Source organism: Leptonychotes weddellii, chromosome X, assembly GCF_054177405.1.
Source record: "Leptonychotes weddellii isolate Sample4059 chromosome X, ASM5417740v2, whole genome shotgun sequence".
In the NCBI taxonomy this organism is placed as follows: Eukaryota; Metazoa; Chordata; class Mammalia; order Carnivora; family Phocidae; genus Leptonychotes; species Leptonychotes weddellii.
In genome coordinates, this window is record NC_138385.1 from 54,989,682 (window position 1) to 55,012,703 (window position 23,022).

A 23,022-nucleotide genomic window follows, 5' to 3' on the forward strand; every position below is an offset into this window, starting at 1 on the left:
GGACTCTGAAAAACAAACTGAGGGTTCTAGAGGGGAGGGGGGTGGGAGGATGGGTTGGCCTGGTGGTGGGTATTGAGGAGGGCACGTTCTGCATGGAGCACTGGGTGTTGTGCACGAACAATGAATCATGGAACACTTCATCTAGAACTAATGATGTAATGTATGGGGATTAACATAAGAATAAAAATAAATAAATAAACTAATTCATGAAAAAAAAAACAAAACAAAAAGCCTTCTCTGAATGCGTAAATCCATCAGATAAGTTGCCCTCTTTATGTGCTCTCACTACACCTTGTTCCACTAAAACAATATGTGAATTTAGGTAGGCTACCTAACTTCTTAATGTCTCATTTTTTTTGTAGATTCCATGGGAATCTCTATATAGATAATAATGTCATGTTACATGATTTATATTTGTCTAATATTTATGCATTTTACTTCCTTTTATTGCTCATTATATTGGTAGGACCTAGAATACAAAAGAGGATAGAAAGGATATTTCTGCCTTATCCTAATTTTAGTGGAAAGATCTTCAAGTTTTCACCATGTTAGGTTTGATATTAGTTGAAGGTTTTTCATGATAACCTTTATTGGGTTGAGAACATTTTCTTATATTTCCAATTTGCTGAGAGTTTTTGTTATGAATGGGTATTGGATATTGTCAAATATTTAATACGTATCAATTGAGATAATCATATGGTTTTCACTTTAGTTTCTTAATATGGTGAATTATATTATTTATCTAATGTTAAACCAACCTTGGAATTCTGGGATAAACCCCATCTAGTCATGAAGCAATTTCCTTTTTATATATTTCTGGATAGGACTTACTAATATTTGTTAATGATTTTGGTATCTATAATCTTGGGGTATATTGATAAGTACTTTTATTGGTAATATTTTTGGTATTAGGTTAGTGCTGATTTCATAAAACAAGTTAAAGAGGATTATTCTTGGAAAAAATTCATGTAGAATTTTATTTCTTCCTTAAATGTTTGATAGAAATCAGCAGCAAAGGCATCCAGGTTTGTTTTCTTTCTGGGAAACTTACTGTTCATTAATTTCATTTTCTTTAGCTATAGGGCTTTTCAGATTATTTATTGAGTAAGCTTTGATGGTATATGTCTTTCAAAAATTTTTTATATTTCATCTAAGTTGTATAATATATTGAGATAAAGTTAATAATAATCCCTTATTATCTATTTAATATCATGATTCTGTATAGTGATGTCCCATTCTTCATTTCCATTATTAGTGATTTGTGTCTTCATCTTTTTCTTTTTCAGTCTGTTTAGATGTTTATCAATTTTAGTGACCATTACAATAATCTCTGTTTAGCATTAAAGGGTTTCTCTCAATGTCTCAGTTTTTAACCTGTGAAATGGGAATGAAAACAACACTACATCATAGTTTTGTGAGGAGTATAAATGAGAAAATCCATGTAAAGCACTTAGAACAGTTCTTGGCACCATATGTAGCATTTAGTAAGTATTTTATTTAATATTATTAGAATGTATAGGTTACTGTGTGTTAAAAATGCTTTTGACTCTCACTCTCCACAAGTTAATGTCCTTGAAATGAGAAACTGTCTTATATTTAATGACAGTATCTAACACAAAGCTTTGTAGAATTAATGAATGAGACATATAAATAAGTAATTAATACAATGCTCTTTTGTAGACCACCCTACATTGCCACACTCTATGCATCAGTCTTCCCAAACCACTGAATATGTAATGACAGTCCCTGCCCATGGTCTCTACTCCAGCTTTCCTCCTCACGGTATCTGCAACATATGGGATGATTTTCCCCAGCTTTCCCTACAGTTTATTGTCTGGACCACCTCTCACTCTCCCTGTAGGCACAACAGGTCCTTCTAGTTCATAATAGACAGGACCCAGAGCACATACAATCTAGGGGCCTGGAAGCCTGACATAGGAATGGGTGATGGGTGCAGGTGGTGAGCCAATAAATTACTGTGAACCACCAAGTCTAGAATGAAGGAGGAAGCCTCAAAAAGAAAAGAAGTTTACCTAATTTACACTCCTTAGGAACCTTGCCACATAAGGTTCCTTATGGAACTTTATGTTCCATATAACATAGAACTAGCCCACACAAAAGTTCTAGCCCACACAAAAGGAATTGTGCTGTGGACACAGAATAGGAAGTTTATAGACAATGGGGAAATCTGAAAGAAGTTTTCAGGGAAAAGGGTGAGAGAAGTAATCAGAAAAAAACAGAGAACACTGAACTCCTTTAAAGTCCTTTAGTTCCCTCATAAACACTTAAAGCTAGAGGAGCTAAGATGGCGGTATAGGAGGAGAACCCTAAGCTCTTCTTGTCCCTCAAACACAACTAAATACCTATTAAATCATTCTGAATACCCCAGAAATCAACCTGAAAACTGACAGAACAAACTCTACCACTAAAGGGAGAGAAGGAGCCACATCAAAGAAGTAGGAGGACAGAGACGGTTTGGGGGAGAAACAGATCACAGGTCCTGCAGAGGGAAGGGAGCCCTGGTGGCAGAGAAAGGCACTAGAGAGAGGAGCACACAGGGGAATACACAAGGAGAAAACTTCCCCAAGGCCATTGGCTGGTAAAATGAGAGGGGCTGATTTTCCTGAGTTCTTGCAACCAGCGGGGCTTAATACTGGAGTTTTAAAGGTTGGCAGGCTGGCTGGGATAGAGCCTAGAGGGCACTGCCCTGCTCCTGGAGAGAAGGCAAGCAGTTCCAGGGGCAGAAAGCATGGAAACAGCTATCTGAAAAACCCCTGGGGCACACAGGGACAAGATTGCTCACTCTTCTGGGAGCGCATCCCTGAGAGGTAGCTTTCACAGAGACACCTCTCCAGGGACAAAGGACTTGGCTGGCAACATTTCCCTCCCCCACCCCTCAGCATAAAAGCAGAGCCAGTCACAGAAAGCAGCTCAGCCCCCCAAACTGGCTGCCTAATTTAATTACACCAAGTTCCACACTCTTGTGCTCTGGCAGACTACACTTCTTGGTCAAACCTGCCTAAGTCTCAGCATGGCGAGACCCTCCCCCAGAAGACCAGCACAGGCCCCTGGCATGCCACCTCCCTAAAATCTGGAGTTCTAAAAAGTCACCAGCCATGGCTGGGATAGGACCTGGAGGGCACTGTGCTGCTCCTGGAAAGGAAGCAGGCAAACAATGCAGAGGGAGACAGTGTGGAAACAGCAATCTGCAAAATGCCTGGGACACACGGGGGGAGATTATTCGATCTCAGAGTGCTTCACTGAGAGCAGCAGGCAAGGAGACCACTCTCTGGGAACAAAGGAGGTGGCTGGTGCCATTTCACTCCCCTGCCCCTCACCATAAACACAGAACCACCTGAAGTAAACAGCACGTGCCAACACTACCTGCCTAACCAGCTTCCATCACGTCCAACACCCCTGCACTCTGGCAGTACTGCCTTTCTTGGTCAAGTCTGCCTCAGTCCCAGCTTTGGGATCCCCTTCCCTAGAAGACCAGCAGAAACCCATACCCACACCACATCACCTGACCAGAGAGTTCTGCAGGGCTTCAGTTCTAGTGGAAATAGTATTGAGTCTCATTTAACAAGCAAACTGGAGAACACCTAGTTAAAAACTCCCCACATTCTGGCCAAGGACCAAACACTGAGTGGGTTAACCAGGAAATTAAAGAAGAAATAAAAAACTACATGGAAGCAAATGAAAATGAAAACACAATAGTCCAAAACCTTTGGAACCAGTAAAGGCAGTCCTAAGAGGGAAGTATATAGCAATACAGGCCTTCCTCAAGAAGCAAGAAAAGTATCAAACACACAACCTAACCTACACCTAAAGGAGCTGGAAAAGAGGAGCAAATAAAGCCTAAACCAGTAGAAGAAGGGAAATAAGTAAGATTAGAGCAGAAATAAATGATATAGAAATAAAAAAAAAATAGAACAGACCAATGAAACTAGGAGCTGGTTCTTTGAATGAATTAATAAAATTGATAAGCCCCTAACCAGACTTAGCAAAAAGAGAAGAGAAAGGACCCAAATAAATAAAATCACCACGAAAGAGGAGAGATCACAACCAACACTGTAGAAATACAAACAATTATAAGAGAATATCATGAGCAATTATATGCCAATAAATTAGGCAATCTGGAGGAAATGGAAGCATTCCTAGAAACATATAAACTAGCAAAACTGGAACAGGAAGAAATAGAAAATTTGAACAAACCCATAACCAGCAAAGAAATTGAATCAGTAATCAAAAATCTCCCAGCAGGGGCATCTGAGTGACAGTCAGTTAAGCGCCTGACTTCGGCTCAGGTCATGATCTCAGTCCTGGGATTGAGCCCCATATTGGGCTCAATCTCTCTAATAAATAAAATCCTTTAAAAAAAAATCTCCCAAAAAACAAGAGTGCAGGGCCAGATGGCTTCCCAGGGGAATTCTACCCTGGGAACATTCAGAGAAGAATTCATACCTACTCTTCTCAAGCTGTTACAAAAAATATAAATGCAAGGAAATCTCCCAAGCTCATTCTATGAGGCCAGCATCACCTTGATTCTAAACCAGTAAGACCCCACTAAATATCAGAATTATAAACCAATATCCCTGATGAACATGGATGCATATATTCTCACCAAGATACTAGCTAATCAACTCCAACAGTAAATTAAAAGGATTAGTCACCATGATCAAGTGGGATTTATTCCTGGGCTGCAGGTGTGGTTCAATATCCACAAATCAATCAATGTGATACACCACATTAAGAAAGGAAGGATAAAAACCATATGATCCTCTCAATAGACGCAGCAAAAGCATTTGACAAAATACAACATCCTTTCTTGTTAGAAACCCCCAAGACAGTAGGGAAACAAGGAACATACTTCCATCATAACAGCCATAAATGAAAGACCCACAGCTAATATCACCCTCAATGGGGGAAAACTGAGAGCTTTTCCCCTAAGTTCAGGAACATGACAGGGATGTCCACTCTCACCACTGTTGTTCAACATCGTACTGGAAGTCCTAGCCTCAGCAATCAGACAACAAAAAGAAATAAAAGGCATCCAAATTGGCAAGGAAGAAGTCAAACTCACTCTTTGCAGACAAAATGATACTCTATGTAGAAAACCTGAAAGACTCCACCAAAAAATTGCTGGAACTGATCCATGAATTCAGCAAAGTCATAATATAAAATCAATGTACAGAAATCTGTTGCATTTCTATACACCAATAATGAAGGAGCAGAAAGAGACATCAAGGAATTGATCCCATTTACAACTGTACCAAAACCTGTTAAGATACCTAGGAATAAACCTATCCAAAGAGGTAAAAGATCTGCACTCTGAAAACTATAGAACACTTATGAAGGAATTTGAAGAGGATACAAAGAAATGGAAAAACATTCCATGCTCATGGGTTAGAAGAGCAAACATTGTTAAAATGTCCATACTACCCAAAGCAATCTCACATTAATGCAATCCCCATCAAAATACCATCAGGATTTTTCACAGAGCTAGAACAAATAATCCTTAAGTTCATATGGACCACAAAAGACCCCAAATAGCCAAAGCAATCCTGAAAAAGAAAAACAAAGCTGAAGGCATCATGATTCTGGACTTCAAGTTATATTACAAAGCTGTAGTGATCAAGACAGTACGGTATTGGCACAAAAACAGACACAGAGACCAGTGGAACAGAATAGAAAACCCAGAAATGGACCCACAGCTATGTTGTCAACTAATCTTTGACAAAACAGGAAAGAATATCCAATGGAAAAAATACAGTCTCTTCAACAAATGGTGCTGGGAAAACTGGACAGCAACATGCAGAAGAACGAAGCTGGACCAGTTTCTTCCATCACACACAAAAATAAATTCAAAATGGATGAAAGACCAAAATGTAAGACAGGAAACCATCAAAATCCTAGAGGAGAACACAGGCAGGAACTTCTTTGACCTTGGCTGTAGCAATTTCTTACTAGACACATCTCTGGAGGCAAGGGAAACAAAAGCAAAAATAAACTATTGGGACCTCATCAAGACAAAAAGCTCTTGCACAGCGAAGGAAACAACCAACAAAACTAAAAGGCAACTGATGGAATAGGAAAAGATATTCACAAATGACATATTGGATAAAGGGCTAGTATCTAGAATCTATAAAGAACTCATGAAAATCAACACCCCCAAAATAAATAATCCTGTTAAGAAATGGGCAGAAGAACTGAACAGACATTTCTCCAAAGAAGACATACAAATGGCTAACAGACACATGAAAAATTGCTCCATATCACTTGCCATCAGGGAAATACAAATCAAAACCACATTGAGATACAAACTTACATCAGTCAGAATGGCTAAAATTAACAATACAGGGAACAACAGATATTGGCGAGATGTGGAGAAAGGGCAACACTTTTGCACTGTTGGTGGGAATGCAAACTGGTGCAGCCACTCTGGAAAACAGTATGGAGGTTCCTCAAGAAGTTATAAATAGAAGTACCCTACAACCTAACAATTGCACTACTGGGTATTTATCCACAGGATACAAAAATGCTGATTAGAAGGGCCACGTGCACCCCAGTGTTTATAGCAGCACTATCAACAATAGCGAAATTATGGAAAGAGCCCAAATGTCCATCAACTGATGAATGGATAAAGAAGATCTGGTATACACACACACACACACACACACACACACACACACACACACACACAGGAATATTATTCAGCCATGAAAAAAGAATGAAATCTTGCCATTTGCAACAACATGGATGGAGCTAGAGTGTATTATGCTAAGTGAAATAAGTCAGAGAAAGACAAATAGTATATGATTGTACTCATGGGAAATTTAAGAAACCACACAAATGAACATAGCGGAAGGGAAGGAAAAATAAAATAAGATAAAAACAGAGAGGGAGGCAAACCATAACTGACTCTTAACTATAGAGAACAAAGTGAGGGTTCCTGAAGTGGAGGTGGGTGGGGGATGGGCTAAATGGGTGATGGGCATTAGGGAGGGCACTTATCGGGATGAGCATTGGGTATTATATGTAAGTGATGAATCACTAAATTCTACTCCTGAAACCAGTACTACACTATATGTTAACTAACTTGAATTTTAAAAAAAATCTGTCGTTTTACTATCAAGTAGCTCTTTAAAAACTTTAGTAAGCATTAAAAAAAAAACTTCAGTAAACATAAAGTAACACAGAGGGCTTATTATTTAATGCAGATTTTTATGCCTAAATCATGCCACCTCAAAACTCTTCTAGCCTCTATCCATTACCCAGTTCCAAAACCGCTTCCACATTTTTAGGTACTTGTTACAGCAGCACCCCACTTCTCAGTACCAGTTTTTGTCTTAATCAGTTCAGGCTGCAATAACAAAAATACCATAGAATAGGTGACTTAAACAACAAAACTTTATTTCTCACAGTTCTGTAGACGGCAAAATACAAGATCAAGGCACTATTAGATCTGCTTTTTGGTGAGGGTACTCTTCCTGCTGTGCCAATGGCTATCTTCTCATATTCTCCCATGGCAGAGAGAGCAGAGGGAGACAGCAAGCTCTCTAGTATCCATTCTTATAAGGGCATTAATTCATTCATGAGGGCTCCATCCTTATGACATAATTACCTTCCAGAGGCCCTCCCTCTTAATACCATCACATTATGGATTAGGATTTAAACCTATGAACTGTGGGGCCGGAGCTGGGTGGGGTGGGGGGACACACAAAATTCAGTCATTAAATTCCCAATTCCAGAACAAACACATGATAAAGTGACCTTTGTTTAAAATATTGGTATCTTGATCATGATGCCAATAGACTCCTTAAGCAATATCAAGTCCACTTCTGATTGTGTATGGTAGGCACTTCCTTTGCTCACATGGTCTTTGGCTTTCTCAGTTTCCAGACACCTTCCCTCATTGTGAAGAGCAGAGGGAGTATGGTCTAACAATATGTAAACCCTCACTAGAAGTCCTGGAGGAGGTTTCTGGAATAGGCCTAAGGGGAGAAAGTGGCCCATGGAAATAAATCTTAGAACAATGGGAGGGTGGCTTTTACCACTTTCTCCTCCTTCTACTGACCCTCATTCTCTTTCTCCTCCTCCACCACAGTTTCTACTTCTCTAAGACAAACTTCCTTTTCATCAGTCACTGATGCTGGATGCCATCTATCACACTCACTCCACCCCTATCCAATGTTGTCACGCACTGAAACAAAGTTCTCAGACACCAATCTGAGTGGCTGTGCAGGGCTGCCTCTGCAAGGGAGAGCTGAATCCTGCACATAGCTTTTATTTTGTGTTTTGTTTTGTTATCAGAAAAGCAAGGACAGATGCCTCCAAGCGTGGGAAAGGAGTACAAAGGGATGGCAATATCTTGAAGCAGGCTTGCATTTTTCCCTACACATGGGCACGCAGGGAGTCAGTCATGGGATAAGGGAGGAGCAGGATGTTTGGGCTAGCAATTGCTAGGTGCAGAAAGCGGAGACTGAGGGTCACATTCTTTCATAGCTCCTAACTTATGCCCTGCCCCTGGGGATTGTGGGATCCTGCTCCTACCGGGTCGCTGCATTCAACAGCCCGAGAACAGGAATGCTGCTGATGTTTCAGCTGCTTCCACACTCCTTGGGGCTTATAATATATTTTCTAAGAATAACTACACATCCAATTCTATACTTTTAACCTCTGGAAGGCAACCCCACTCTGTCCATCCTTTATTCACATGGCTCCTCTCCTGGTGTAAGCCCTTATTAGTGTCAATTAGATTGCTAGGAGAGACTCAAATGACCCACACATCAGCAGTCTCTCTTCTAATTCATCAGCAAGGTTTTATCATTCCTGGAGTAATCTGTCTAGTGTACAAATATGAACTCTATCTTATTCCACTGTTCCAAATCTCAAGCATTCATTTAAGAATTATTTATTAATGTCTATTATGAGCTAGACATTCTTCTGGGCATTTGAGAAAACTGTCTTATTCAACTTCTCCAACATAAAGTCCTTTGATTAAACAGATTGGAACCACCAAGGTCTGTCTTTTGCTTGCTTTCTAACCCAAAGACATCCTTACCACATATGTTCCAGCTACAACTGATTCTTGAATCTAACCCACAAAAAGACCTTACAAATTCTTAGATTACTTATTAATCTCCTCCCATTATTACATCATTCAAGATAATGCTCATCATTCAACATCACCTTGAAGCAATCATAATTTACCAAGTTTGAAATTTTTATCTCCCTCCAACCCATCCCACTATTCTATCACTGAAGTTAATACTTTGATTATAGCACATATCACTCACTGGCTCTATATATATTAAGATCATCTGCACATGTATGGGCTTTACTTTTATTAGATATCCCCTGGAGGGCAGCAACAGTGCCCCCCTTTTTTAAAGATTTACTGATTTATTTTAGAGAGAGAGAGAAAGAGAGAGAGACAGCACAAGTGGGGGAGAGGGGCAGAAGGAAAGGGAGAGAGAGAGAGAGAGAGAAGCAGACTCCCACTCAGTGTGGAGCTCAACATAGGGCTCGATCTCAACGACCCTGAGATCATGACCTGAGCTGAAATCAAGAGTTGGATGCTTAACCGACTGAGCCACCCAGGCATCCCACAACAGTGCCTTTTTTACCCATGCACTCCCTACAGTACCAAGGATATTGCCTTGCCCAAAATAAGGACTCAAAACATGTTCAGGGACAAGTGGTTAGAAATGGGAAAACAAGATCTGAGAGTCCAGTAGTCCTCCTATGTTGCACATGTTATACATTATACTAGATATTGGGGTTTAAAGTAGTGTCGTACCAGAGGCAGGGAAAAAGAAGAAAACAATCTTTCTTTCACCAGTGTCCTGAAATCCTCAGCCTCTTTTCCAGATCTGGCTATGGAGCTGAAAGTCCACAGGCTGCTTGCTTGAGCAGATCCAAACTACTCCTGGTTTATCCAGCCCCAAATAAATAAAGGTGCCATGATGATTCCTCATTCTTTAAATTCTGAATGAAGAAGAGGAAAATGAACAAAAAGACAAAAGGGATGAGGGCATTGTGTTTGTTTCACTGATTACATACATACTCACAATTCAGTCCCCTTATCTAGCTAACCTCAAGGTTTACTTTAGGTTAAGAACAAGATTTCTTCTAGCCCCAGGAATAGAGTTAAAATGTGTACCTGGGAAATACAGTCCTATGATAACTATTGCATGATGAACTGTGGTCATCTCCTAGTTGTTGTTGGTGGTGGGATATTAAAAGCCACTGAAGACCAGGATGTCTAGCATCTAGAATGATGGGGCGGGGGAAGTCAGGGCAGAATGGTCTCTCAGCATCTTTCTTGTCTCCATCCCCATATAGGGCACAGCCATGTTGTCATGGGATTTCAAGAGGAACATACCAGTGCCTACTTCCCTTCATGCTCCTGTTATAAATTACCCAAGAGATTACAAGGTGCATTGACTTCTGTTAATGAAGATTTTTCCTTTGGTGGAAGGATGGCAAAGAACAAATAGGATAAACTGGGGGGAGGCAAATCAAGAAGAAAGACAGATTACCTCAACAGCTTCTGACCCAAATCTATTCAAAATCTGAAGTTCAAGAAAGACTCAATACATTTGTGTAGTAATAGGCCCAGTCCATGTGAACGAGTTTCTCAAGCATGAAAAAAACGCCACTTCTCACTGATCTATTCTTCACTCTGTTTTGTGTTAAATACAGACCACGTGGAAAGAGATAGGGTAGTTAAAACACACCATCTTAAATAAAAGCACCCAGATTCCCTAGGCTTTCCAGTATTACCTATCAGGGAATGAAAAGTCTTAGGCAAACTTTCTGGGAATACTAAAGTAAGAGAATTCACCTTGTCTCAAATAGAAATTTGTAGTTACAGAAAGGGTTTTGTTCCACTCTCTTTCCTCCACCATCTTTATTGTGCACATATCTTATTTCATCCATTATAACATGTACATTTCCCCCCACATTTTAACATCTATTAAATCAGGATGAGTCTTGGGGCACCTGGGTGGCTCAGTCGGTTAATTGTCTAACTCTTGATTTTGGCTCAGGTCATGATCTCGGGGTTGTTAAACCAAATTCTACATTGGGCTCCTCACTCAGCAGGGAGTCTGCTCGAGATTCTCTCTCTCCCTCTCCTCCTGCCCCTCCCCCATTCTCTTTCTCTCTCTCTCTCTCTCTCTCAAATAAATAAATAAGTCTTTAAATCAGGATGAGCCTTATATTCAATGGCAAGACACAGTTTAATTGGCAGAGTTTTTAATTTCCTGTTACTTCATGAAATAAGGGTGCAATTGATAGCATCTTAGACTGGGTGATAAATGTTATATTGAGTAACTCCTATAGATTCTAAAGACTATATATTAGATATTTCATCTTTAAATACTGACCTATCCTTTTGGTTCCTGGCAGCATTATCTAGATCACACTTTATCCTCTCCCATATGTAGTCTTGAAATAACTTTCTGTCTGGTTCCTAGCTCTAACTTCTATCTTCAATAATACCTACAAAAAACTCTATGTATAGAAAGATTTTCCTAGTCTCCTAGCATTTCTCTGTACAGAAACATTACTACCACACACTGTTCTAAGAACTTTATATATGTGAACTCACTTACTCTTAATAAATTACCATTTATTCTCCATTTTAAAGATGATAAAACTAAGGCTCTGAGAGGTTAAGTAGCGTTCCCAAGATGTTATAGCTGCTAAGTGGTGGAGCTTAGATTAAAACCCAGGGAGTCTGGCTCCAAAGCTTGTTTCTCTAATGATTCAAGACTCAAACTCAAACATCTAAAACTGAAATCATTTTCCCCTACATTCAAATCATGCTCGGTTCTCACCTTGTCCTAGAGGCCTCCCCAGATGTCATAGGTTAGAATTAACTCCTCTCGGAGCGCCTGGGTGGCTCAGTTGGTTAAGTGACTGCCTTCGGCTCAGGTCAGGATCCTGGAGTCCCTGGATCGAGTCCCGCATCGGGCTCCCTGCTCGGCAAGGAACCTGCTTCTCCCTCTGACCCTCCCCCCTCTCATGTGCTCTCTCTCGTTCTGTCTCAAAAAAAAAAAAAAAAAAAAAAAAGAATTAACTCCTCTCTCCCCTCCTCTCTCAATGAACAATGTCTGCTCATCAGAGACTCCATTCTCAATCCTCCTCTCTCCTTTCTCCCTTCTCCTTTATTGTAAACCCTGAAGGATATCTCTGTATCTTCTCATAGAAACACTGGGAGCTGCAAACAATTGTGTTCATGGATTTGAATGCATCTCAAATGGATTTTGAGTATCTAAGAGCTCATCTGGTTCTACCTCTTAATAAAGATGAGAAAATTAGAGATCAGACATAGTAAGCAATGTTTCCCAAGCCATTCAGATACTTAATTATAAAGCCACAACTCCTGGTCTAGAAGAATCTTTTCACAACTCTTGTAGAATTATTTCTAACCTACATGTCATTCCAGATTATACCAATGATGGTGTAACAAGATTGACAGGACCCCAGTTCAGGAAAGAAGGAGAAAAGGAAATAGTGAAAACAGAAAAAAAGGAAGTGGGAAGAGCAATCTCACTTGCTATTCCCCTGTACCTTAGAATTTGTGACCTCTTTAGGAACTGTCGAGGCAGGGCCAGAAGCCAGCAGCCTTCTGAGTAACAAGGCCATAAAATCTGTGCTTGAGCATGTGCAACCTGCAACAAACATAATGACATTATTACAACTGGTCATTTACTCTAAGTGTACCATGCTAAAATAATTGGTGACTGAGAGTGAAACAAAGGTCATAGCAGACTTGCCCCATTATACCCTTTTCATGTACACTTTCAGTTTGGTCCCCTGATGCACACGCCATGGCTGTCTGCCATTCCTGGCTCCTTGAGGCTGGTTGCAAAAGATAGTCCAGTCTCCCCCAACAAGGTGTAATGGAGGACTATATACTTCACGGATACACTCAGTTCATGGAGGGGAGTAAAACCCTGTGGTTGAGAATTATGGTCATCCTCTGGAGGAGAAAGTGTAGTTCTGGGGACTAAGACACACAGCCTTTTATGTAACAGGGGTGGTGCTTTGCATAGCCAGAGCTGGATCCTGACTTGGTATATTTTTTTCTGATTTTACATCTTCATGGGTCTTCAGCAGGAAGGAAGCAAGCCTCTGGGAGATGGCAAGTTGGGGCAGTGCATGAACTCAGTAGTTTCTGCCTATGATTACCCAAAACAAGTGACCCGTGAAATTTCTTAAGGTGCTATTCTTAGTCCATGATCTTGTAGATATGGTAGAACTTGAGGAAGTTTCTTAAGAGTAGATAACAGTATTTTTATATTTCAGATTTACATGAATTGTTCTCACAGGGAAAAAAAAAAGACACCATGTCCACATCCTTCACAGCTTCTCTCAATAATCAGACTTCAGCAATGTATTTCTGGTGAGAGTACATCTGGTCACTATATCAATTTTGATAAAAAAGGAAAAACGGAACAATGTGATCTTTGCAATCAGTCCATATCATTTTTAAAATTTTATTATGTTATGTTAATCACCATACATTACATCATTAGTTTTTGATGTAGTGTTCCATGATTCATTGTTTGCGTATAACACCCAGTGCTCCATTCAGTATGTGCCCTCTTTAATACCCATCACCAGGCTAACCCATCCCCCCAGCCCCCTCCCCTCTAGAACCCTCAGTTTGTTTCTCAGAGTCCATATCATTTTTATCCCTGGTCAAGTAAGCTTCACAAATTTCTCTCAGAGTCCAATGCTGCCATGTAAAACAGTAGGGCCAAATGTTGCCTAATACATACAGGCTTGGAAAATCAGCCCTATAGAAATTTTCTAGAAATATTTCTGCAGCAAGGAATATAGCGGTCATTTCAAATACAAATTAAAGAAATAGGAGGGTATTTTTCTCTCTACCTGTTTTTGTACTGTCTTCCTCTCCCTGTCCTCCTTTTTGCTCAGAATGGAGATTCTCCCTCCCCAACAGACACATGTACACACGGACACACACACACACTTCAACTAAATTCTGGAGAACCTATCTCGACTGGCATCTCTAAAAGCTGATCCCTTTTATCTATTTGCACTAAGACTTCCCTAGTTCTTTTCTACCCTGTTTTGATAACTTCTTTTCTGGTTCCTGCATCTAGTTTCTTCCTCTCAATGTTCTCAAATGTCTTTATTTAAAATACAGATTTAATCTTGGGGTGCCTGGGTGCCTCAGTTAGTTAAGCATCTGCCTTCGGCTCGGGTCATGATCCCAGGGTCCTGGGATCGAGCCCCACGTCAGGGCTGCTCAGTGGGGAGCCTGCTTCTCTCTCTCCCACTCCCCCTGCTTGTGCTCTCTCTCTCTCTCTGCCAAATAAATAAATAAAATCTTTAAAAAAAATACAGATTTAATCTCTTAGTATTTCCCTACACAAAAATCTCCCATCACTCAGGATGCTCCATCCTATATACCAGGAGTTGGCAAATTTTTTTTAAAGATTTTATTTATTTATTTGACAGAGAGAGACACAGCAAGAGAGGGAACACAAGCAGGGAGAGTGAGAGAGGGAGAAGCAGGCTTCCCGCGGAGCGGCGAGCCTGATGCAGGGCCTGATCCCAGGACCCTGGGACCATGACCTGAGCCGAAGGCAGACGCTTAACGACTGAGCCACCCACGCGCCCCAGCAAATGTTTTTATAAAGGGCCAGATAGCAGGTATTTTAGGTTTTGCCAGCCATATGATCTCTATTGTAATGACTCAACTCTGGCAGTACAAAAGCAGTGATAGACAAAACATGAATGGGCATAGCTGTGTTCCAATAAAATTTTACCTACAAAAGCAGGTAATAGCTGGATTTGACCTGCTGTCTGTAGTTTGCTTGACCCACTATTAACATGCACAGCCTCCCTTCAGCAAAATTTGTTCCCTCCTGGGGCTCCCTGATATCTGCCTGTGGTTAAGATAAAACTTCCCTACTCTACGTGCTTGTGAACTGACTCAGAAGGCAGGCCGACTCAATTTATCCCAGTAGTCCCTCAGCCACCTACTTTCTGACTCTGAAATATATAAACACAGAGTTGCCTATCAGGATAAACTAGGAGGAAGACTCACCAAGAGTCACCAAATATCTACAATATTTACACCAAAATATCTACAATAGAGGCAGGGAAATGAAGGCTACTAAGAAGAGTTTTTCTACCAAGTGACTGAGGGAACTGATTATAGGACAGTAATATTTTATGATGGGCAAAGGGAAGAAAAAAAAACAACAATAATAGTTCACATGGAAAGCAGAAATGATTGGAAGGAAGCTGTCAAGGCAGAAAAAGCTGCCAAAGAGGTTTTCTCTTTCTATTCACCTGCTTTTAAGGACCTCTGGCATACTATAACATTCAAGAGCTGGGCCTTAGACTCAGGCTGCCTAAGTTTTGAATATTGGCTCAATCACTTACTTTCTGTGTGAATTACAAGCAGGTCTGTGTCATAATTTTTGCATGTTGAAACAGGGAATGATAATCATACAGTCTCCGAGAGTTTTTGACATGATCAAACTGTATACAAACCACTTAAAACAGGGCCTAGCACATGGTAAGCAGTCAGTAAGAGTTAGCTATTATTATTATGGGAATCTGGGGACAGAGCCAGCATTCACAGATCTGTCAGACTGTAATGAGTCTGCAGACTTTGGAATGGCTAGTTCTGCCTCAGTGACTGTGACCCAGAACTTCTGTTCGGACACAAGACAGTTTTGTCCACCAAATAGACCCAAAGCCCTGCTGCTCTAAAATTTTATGGAATTAAGCTTTTAGCCACAACACAGGAATAAAAGGGTTCTTTCAAATAAAGAACTCAGTAACAAAACATTTTCTTCTGCCAATCAAATTAGCAGCCAATTCCTACCGATTTTATCACGTCCCAAACCAAGCTTTTTTTGTTCTTACTCTCCTTGTCCCACATTTAGGCATTTATCTTTCAGCTAGAATATCTCCTGCTTTCTGTCTCACTCTCTTCAATCTATCCTCCACTCTTTTCAGGGTGATCTTTGTACAAATACAGATTCCAATAATTTTTCACTGCCAAAATTAAAAACTTTCATTCCTCTTCACTACTTGATGAATAAATCCCAAATTCCTCTGTTGGGCATTCAAGGTCTTTTACATTTTGGCTCCATGCTACTGTATTTTAAGTCAATTAGGTCCATACTTCATTAACTCTGCAGGGTTAGTATTTTTATATTGAATTTATTTTAAACTTATTTTTAAAATTAAAATAAGGCAAAAAAATATTTTTTGATGTACAGGTCAATGAATTTTAACACAGGTATAGACTCATACATATAACCATTACCATAATCATAATGAAGAAGAGTTAGCCAAAAAAAAATTCCCTCATGCTAATATTTTCTATTCACACACTACTACCACTCCTTATCCCTGGGAACCACTGATCTCTTTTCTTGACACTTTAATTTTGTCTTTTCAAGAACAGCACATAAATAGAATCATACTCTAGGTGACATTTGGAGATTAGATCTTTTTTAACTTAGCATAATGTCTTTGAAAATCATCAAACTTGTATATATTAATAATCTATTCCTGTTTGTTGCTGAGTTGTATTCTGTGGTATGAATATACCACAGTTTGTTTAATCATTCACCTATTGAAGAGCATCTGGGTTCTTTTTAGCCATCATGAATAAAGCCACATGAACATTGCTGTACAATTTTTGTATGTGTGTGGACAGGAGTTTACATTTCTCTGGGATAAATGCTCAATAATGCAATTGCTGTGTCATATGGTAATTATGTGTTTGATTTTTTAAGAAACTTCCAACTTGTCAAAGAGAAGGTAACTGAAGGCAGTCAAGGGCCAGCTCCCCACACCCTCCAAAAATGAGACAAGTTCACTCCACAGGAGAAATAGTGAGGATGCTATATGAGGTGCTGGCAGTGGTACAGATAAGACTGTAACAAAAAAAAAAGTTTATAGCTTTTTTTCTCAAGCTCATCTACAGTATAAGAAACAGAATAGTGGACCTCCTTCATTGCCCTCCTCCATAAGCTGACTGCCATGGCAAGAAATCTTGCTACCCCAGAAAGTGTGATTTCACCTTGATTATTAGTATTGGGGGGTGTGGCCTGAAAATTGCAAAAAAAGAGATATTAAGTTCTTCACCTTGCAGGGCTAGGACTGTAGAAAATATAGAGCCTTAGAAGCAAATATTTCCCTCCTGACCCCTATCCCCCTCCATAGGCTATCAAGCTACTTTAGCTGCCTCCATTCCTCCAGGACTAGTGGAGCTTCAGGGGAACACAACTGTGAAAAATGGTCCTAGATAGTGGGTTTTAAGGGCCTATGCTACATATAAATCATTCTGTGATGAAAATTTGAGCCACTTCCAATTATAAATGTTGGACGAATGGGGTTTATGTGGATAAAGTGCCAGAGCAGGGCAGCAGTAGAGTATAGTGATTAAGAGTGTGGGTGATGACAGAAAATGGCTCATATACCTGTGTAAGAAGAAATCTTAAGAATTGAGTAAAAAAAAATAATAATAGAAAAAGAGATCTGATGTGGTTATCAGAGGTGGAGGGAGCGGGAGAATCGGAGGAAGGTGGACAGAAGGGACAAATTTCCAGTTAAAAGTACTAGGAATATACTGTACAAATTGATGACTATAGTTAACACTGTATACTGTATCATATATAGGAAAGTTGTTAAAATTAGAGTAAATCCCAAGAGTTCTCATCACAAGAATTATGTTGTATCTGTATGAGATTATGGATGTTAGCTGAACGTATTGTGATAAACATTTCACAATATATGTAAATCAAACCTTCATATTGAAGGCCTTAAACCTATAGAGTGAATTATGCCAACTATTTCTCAATAAAACTGGAAAATATATTGAGTGAACAAGACCATCCTCCCCAAAAGACCAAAACCCAAGAGAAAAAATACATGAATAGATAATTCACATAAGGGATATAAAAATGATCCTTAAGCATATGAAAAATGTTCAAACACACTCAAAATTAGAGAAATACAAAGTAAAAATACAGAGACAACATTTCTCACATATCAGACTGGCAAGAATATGATAATGCATTCTGCTGGGTGAGACTATGAGGGAATAGGCACTCTTATATATTGATGGTAGGAAGGCAAACTGCTACAACTCTTCTGGTGGTAAATCTGACAATTCTAACAATTCTACATAGGTCTTGATTTTTTAAAAAATCACAGCGTGGGGCACCTGGGTGGCTCAGGTCGTGATCTTGGGATCCTAGGACTGAGCCCCGCATCGGGCTCTCTGCTCAGTGGGGAGTCTGCTTCTCTTTCTCAAATAAATAAATAAAATCTTTAAAAATATATAAATAAGTAAAAAAATCACAGCTTTATTGAGATATAATTCATACTCCATACAATTCACCTATTTAAAATGTACAATTCAGTTTTGTTTTTTTTTTTTGTTTTTTTTAGTGAAGTTGTATGACCATACTACAATCAATTTTGGATCATTTTCATCACCCCAAATAGGAACTCCCTACACATTAGCAGTCACTCCTCAATTCCCCTCATACCACTCTCCACCTCTAGCCCTACATAATCATTAATATCTAATTTTTGTTTGTAAGTAGCAAAGAGGTATATATGAGGATTTAAGATTGAACATTTACAGAAATCATGGGAAGAATGCTGAACTTGCCTAGGTTGTGAAATTGAGGATTCAAGATCCATTTACCTAAATTCCCAAGGAAAAGGTAACTCTGACTGATATCTGTATTAAAAGTGAGCAACACCATTGATTTAGACCAAGTATAGCCCTACCACCACTAGGCCAAACCTACTTTGAAAATCCTGAAGGAGGAGTTTTTGAACTATGTTGAGTCAAGGTATTCACATGATTCCAGGGAAAATTTCATAAGTTCTATACTGAGAAGCCCTCAAGATAATCAAGGAAATGCAGCAGTTCCTAGGGTTTCTGGATATTATTGATAGTTTCTCCATCATCCTTGCATAATGATTACTTCACTAAATGATTTGTCCAGAAATGGAAAAAGTTATACAGAACAGCCACATTTCAGGAGATGAAAACTCTTTCTTCCATAATATTAGCCTAAACAGATCCATCCATTTACCCTGGCAAACTCCTCCTTTCCCTCTAATTCTCAAAAAAGGCTGGTCATGGATAAAGGCAGCTACCCAATGTGAGAAAAAAGACATGGATACACTACCTTGAAGGATCCCAAAATTTCGTGGAAGTCTTAATCTTATCATCACAATTCAGAACAGTAGGTACCAGAAAAATTGTCTATGCCAAGGAAGGTAGACTCTCTTTTACAAATACTTTAACTTTTCCTTTTCCTAAGACCCTAGAGTCAAAACAGCCACAAATATCAGAGAGGTGGCAGAGGACTCCTGTCCTGCAAGATTATCTGGTCTAGGAATATTCTGGTATCAATGTCAGTTGTAGCACAGCAGATGGGTACTGTGCAGAAAAGAGTTAATGTAGCAGACCTGAGATTGCTATTCTTAGAAAAAGCCTACTTATCAGGTTGGTCCTTGGCTGGCATCTGGTAACTTGGTTTTTGGAGTATTTCCAGTCTACAATTAACTGATTAGGGTGGCTCACAGTGCCTAGACTATTTGTGCAAGCAATGTGGTTTAAGCCTGAACACCTGCTTTCCTTCTTGGAGTCTGGAATTTTGGTATGTGCTAAAAAGAGAGTGTTTATGTGATTAGACTCCAATAAAAATCTTGGGCACTGAGTCTCTAATGGGTGTTTATAGTAGACAACATTTCACATATGTTGTTGGAGTTTTGTTGATGGGAGAAGAGTGCACTCTGTGTGACCCCTCATAGGCAGAAAAGAGCATAAGGAAGCCCACACAGGGATTCATTCAGATTCTACCTGTGTCTTTTTCCTTTATGGTCTATCTGTGTATTCTTACTGCATCACTATAATAAATCTTTTTTTAAAAGATTTTATTTATTTATTTGACAGAGAGAGAGATAGAGAGGGAGCACAAGCAGGGGGAGAAGCAGAGGGAGAGGGAGAAGCAGGTTCTCCGCTGAGCAGGGAGCCTGAAGCGGGGCTCGATCCCAGGACCCTGGGATCATGACCTGAGCCGAAGGCGGTCGCTTAACTAACTGAGTCACCCAGGTGCCCCTCACTATAATAAATCTTAACCACAAATAAAAATATATATTGAGTCCTGTGAGCCTTTCTACCAAACTGCCAAACCTGGAGATAGTTTTGAGGATCTCTGACATACAATGCTTATTCACCTAGCCACTCACAGGTAATGCCAATGGTCAAAGAATGGTCTAAGTCTTGGGGAAGTAGCCTCTACTTCAGGTATGTGGTTCTTCCACACTACCCTAAAGGGCCACTGCAACCTATTCAAAACTCTATGTCTAGTAAGTGAATAATTCCTTCATACAACAAATATTTATTGAGTACCTACTGTATGCCAGGTACTATAGTCTCAGACTGAGGACAGGCCTGGAAGGCCCAAATTATTAATATAGCCTATGCTGACCATCAAATTCTTCATGCAATACCATTTTATTGGACTTCAACATGGATTTTTCTCCTACCTAAAGTTTTTTTTAAAAAGATTTTATTTATTTATTTGAGAGAGAGAGAGAGAGCAAGTGAGCACAGGGTGGGGAGTGTCAGAGGGAGAGGGAGAAAGAGTCCTACACAAACTCCACACTGAGCATGAGCCCGATGCAGGACTGGATCTCACAACCCTGAGATTACAACCTGAGCGAAACCAAGAACTGGATGCTTAACCGACTACACTACCCAGGCACCCCGTTCCTTCCTAAAGTTTTAATACTATATTGGAAGTGACATTCTCATTAAGATGCTACATTTTATCCACTTTGCTGGACTCCCACTCACAACTACTACTGTCATATTATTTATCAAAGAAGTATTCCATCTCCATGAGCTTCATAATAATCTGAAATTTGACCAAGACCCTCATTTAATATCCTGATCTGAAAAGTACTATTCAGAGCCCTCCACATGTAAATCCACCTCCATATCATCTAATACCTGCAGAACAACAGGTAAATCAACAGGTAGGCTTTATACCAGTTCTGGAAATGCATCCACACTGTTATACCTCCTCAAACAATATGACTAATTCTACTCTACTACACTCATTTTGTTTATAATAATTCACTACGTTATATTTACCCAAACACTGATCCACAACTGTGGTTTTCACCCCCACAGCTTCCTCATGCCATTAAGCAAATACCACACCCCTGACAGTCCACTTAGTACCAGAAAAGGTAAAGGCCACTCAAGAAGATCTATGAGATAGTATGCTGAATAGCTCCAGGAGAGATATAAAAGTGTGACATGTTGTCTTGCTGTCTTTCAGACACATCAGCATCACCCCAACCCTATAAATATCTGTAGCTACTGAATATCATGCTAGCCTTTTAACTTCCAATTGCTTTCCACCCAGTTTTAATATCTCTTTCTTCACTCCCTGCTAGGCCCAGCACATCAAAGCCATCCCATGCCTCTCCACCTGCTTGGGAAACTCCATACAGGAACCAAAATACATGGTAAAACAAGTATTAGACTCCCACTGATACTAATCAGCCACAATACTTGGTACAATTGGATGGGTATCAGCTAGAAGAGCAGTTGTAGGAGCTTTCTTGTCACCATAAAACACCCCACAGGGGAGCCTGGATGGCTCAGTCAGTTAAGTGTCTGAGTCTTGATTTCAGCTCAGGTCATGATCTCAGCGTCATGAGATCAAGCCCCACATCAGGCTCTGCACTCAGCATGGAGTCTGCTTGAGATCCTCTCCCTCTGCCCCCTCCCAACTGCTCATGCTCTAAATACATACATACATACATACACTCTAGAATATGTCATAATTTTCCTTCAGGCAAACCTGGGAACAGTGCCCCAACCCAGGAAAAAGTAGTATCTATTCTACCACTGTTCCTTTAATCTGACTGATGCACCAAAATATCACACCTCAGCCAACTCATAAAACCAAGCTACAAACACTAACAGGCATTCTATCAATCACCTCAGACCTCCCTCACTACTTCTCAAAACACACTGTCATTCTGACATTCTTTTTTTCTACCCCACTCACCCATCCACCCCACTCACTGCTGCCATTGATCCCAACTCATTTGCATTTGTTCTTGCTCTCAATGTTTAATGTCTTTGGCTCTGGGTGTCTGGCTCTGTGTCTTGGCTTCAAATTGCTGCCTCTAGCACTCTTTGATTTGAAATAACCTCCAATCAATTTGCCCTACTTCTTAGTCCTCATCCTTCATACATTGTTTTTAGCTAAGTTTGTTTTTTGGTTTGGGCATGCCAAGATGGTAGTGGGCATCCCTGCTACCACTGGGCCCCATGAAACCCCCACCTCTATCCTGGCCAATCTCCACTTATTTCCATATAGAGGCTGGATGAGATTTTGGATCCTCTGGATCTTATGTCTGTGGTTGGACTCTGGTATTTGAACTTTGTCTTTCTCCTAGACCAGTAGATGGCACACATCTTCCACAAAGAGTAAAAATTTCAGGCCAATAAATTTTAGACCATATAATCTCTGTCACAACAAGTCAACTGTGCATATTATAGTGCAAAAGTAGCCAGAAACTATAGATTAAAAAATGGACATGAATGTGTTCCAATAACACTTTATTTTTAAAAAGTCAATAGATTGTCTCTCTGGCTCTTGACCTCCCATGTTACTCTGGATATGATCTATCCCTATCAGAAGCCATCTGCCCCAGGCTATTTGATTGGTGCCTAGGCTACCATATGAGAGGAAGATTTATACAAAATTTATCATGTCTAAAAATTAAAGTTATCTTCCCCCACCAAAGCTGTTCTCACCTCAGTCCCTAGCATGGTTACTAATAAACACTGTTCATTCAGGCATTGAAGTTAGAAGTGTGGTTGTTAGCTTTGATTTATCCCCTTTCTCACCTGCCAATTGGTCAACAAGTTCTGTTGAGCTTCTTCCCCAAAACACTCTTACA

General features: G+C 39.9%; 1 long non-coding RNA gene across 2 annotated transcripts in view; it reads right to left on the minus strand.

Annotated features, from left to right (window-relative positions):
• Window positions 1–23,022, minus strand: part of LOC115941682 (uncharacterized) — a 48,183-nt gene that overhangs the window by 9,130 nt on the left and 16,031 nt on the right. For both annotated transcript variants that reach the window (XR_014141276.1, XR_014141275.1), the window contains exon 2: window positions 12,583–12,683. This is a non-coding gene — a long non-coding RNA (uncharacterized LOC115941682). The remainder of the gene's footprint in view (window positions 1–12,582; window positions 12,684–23,022) is intronic.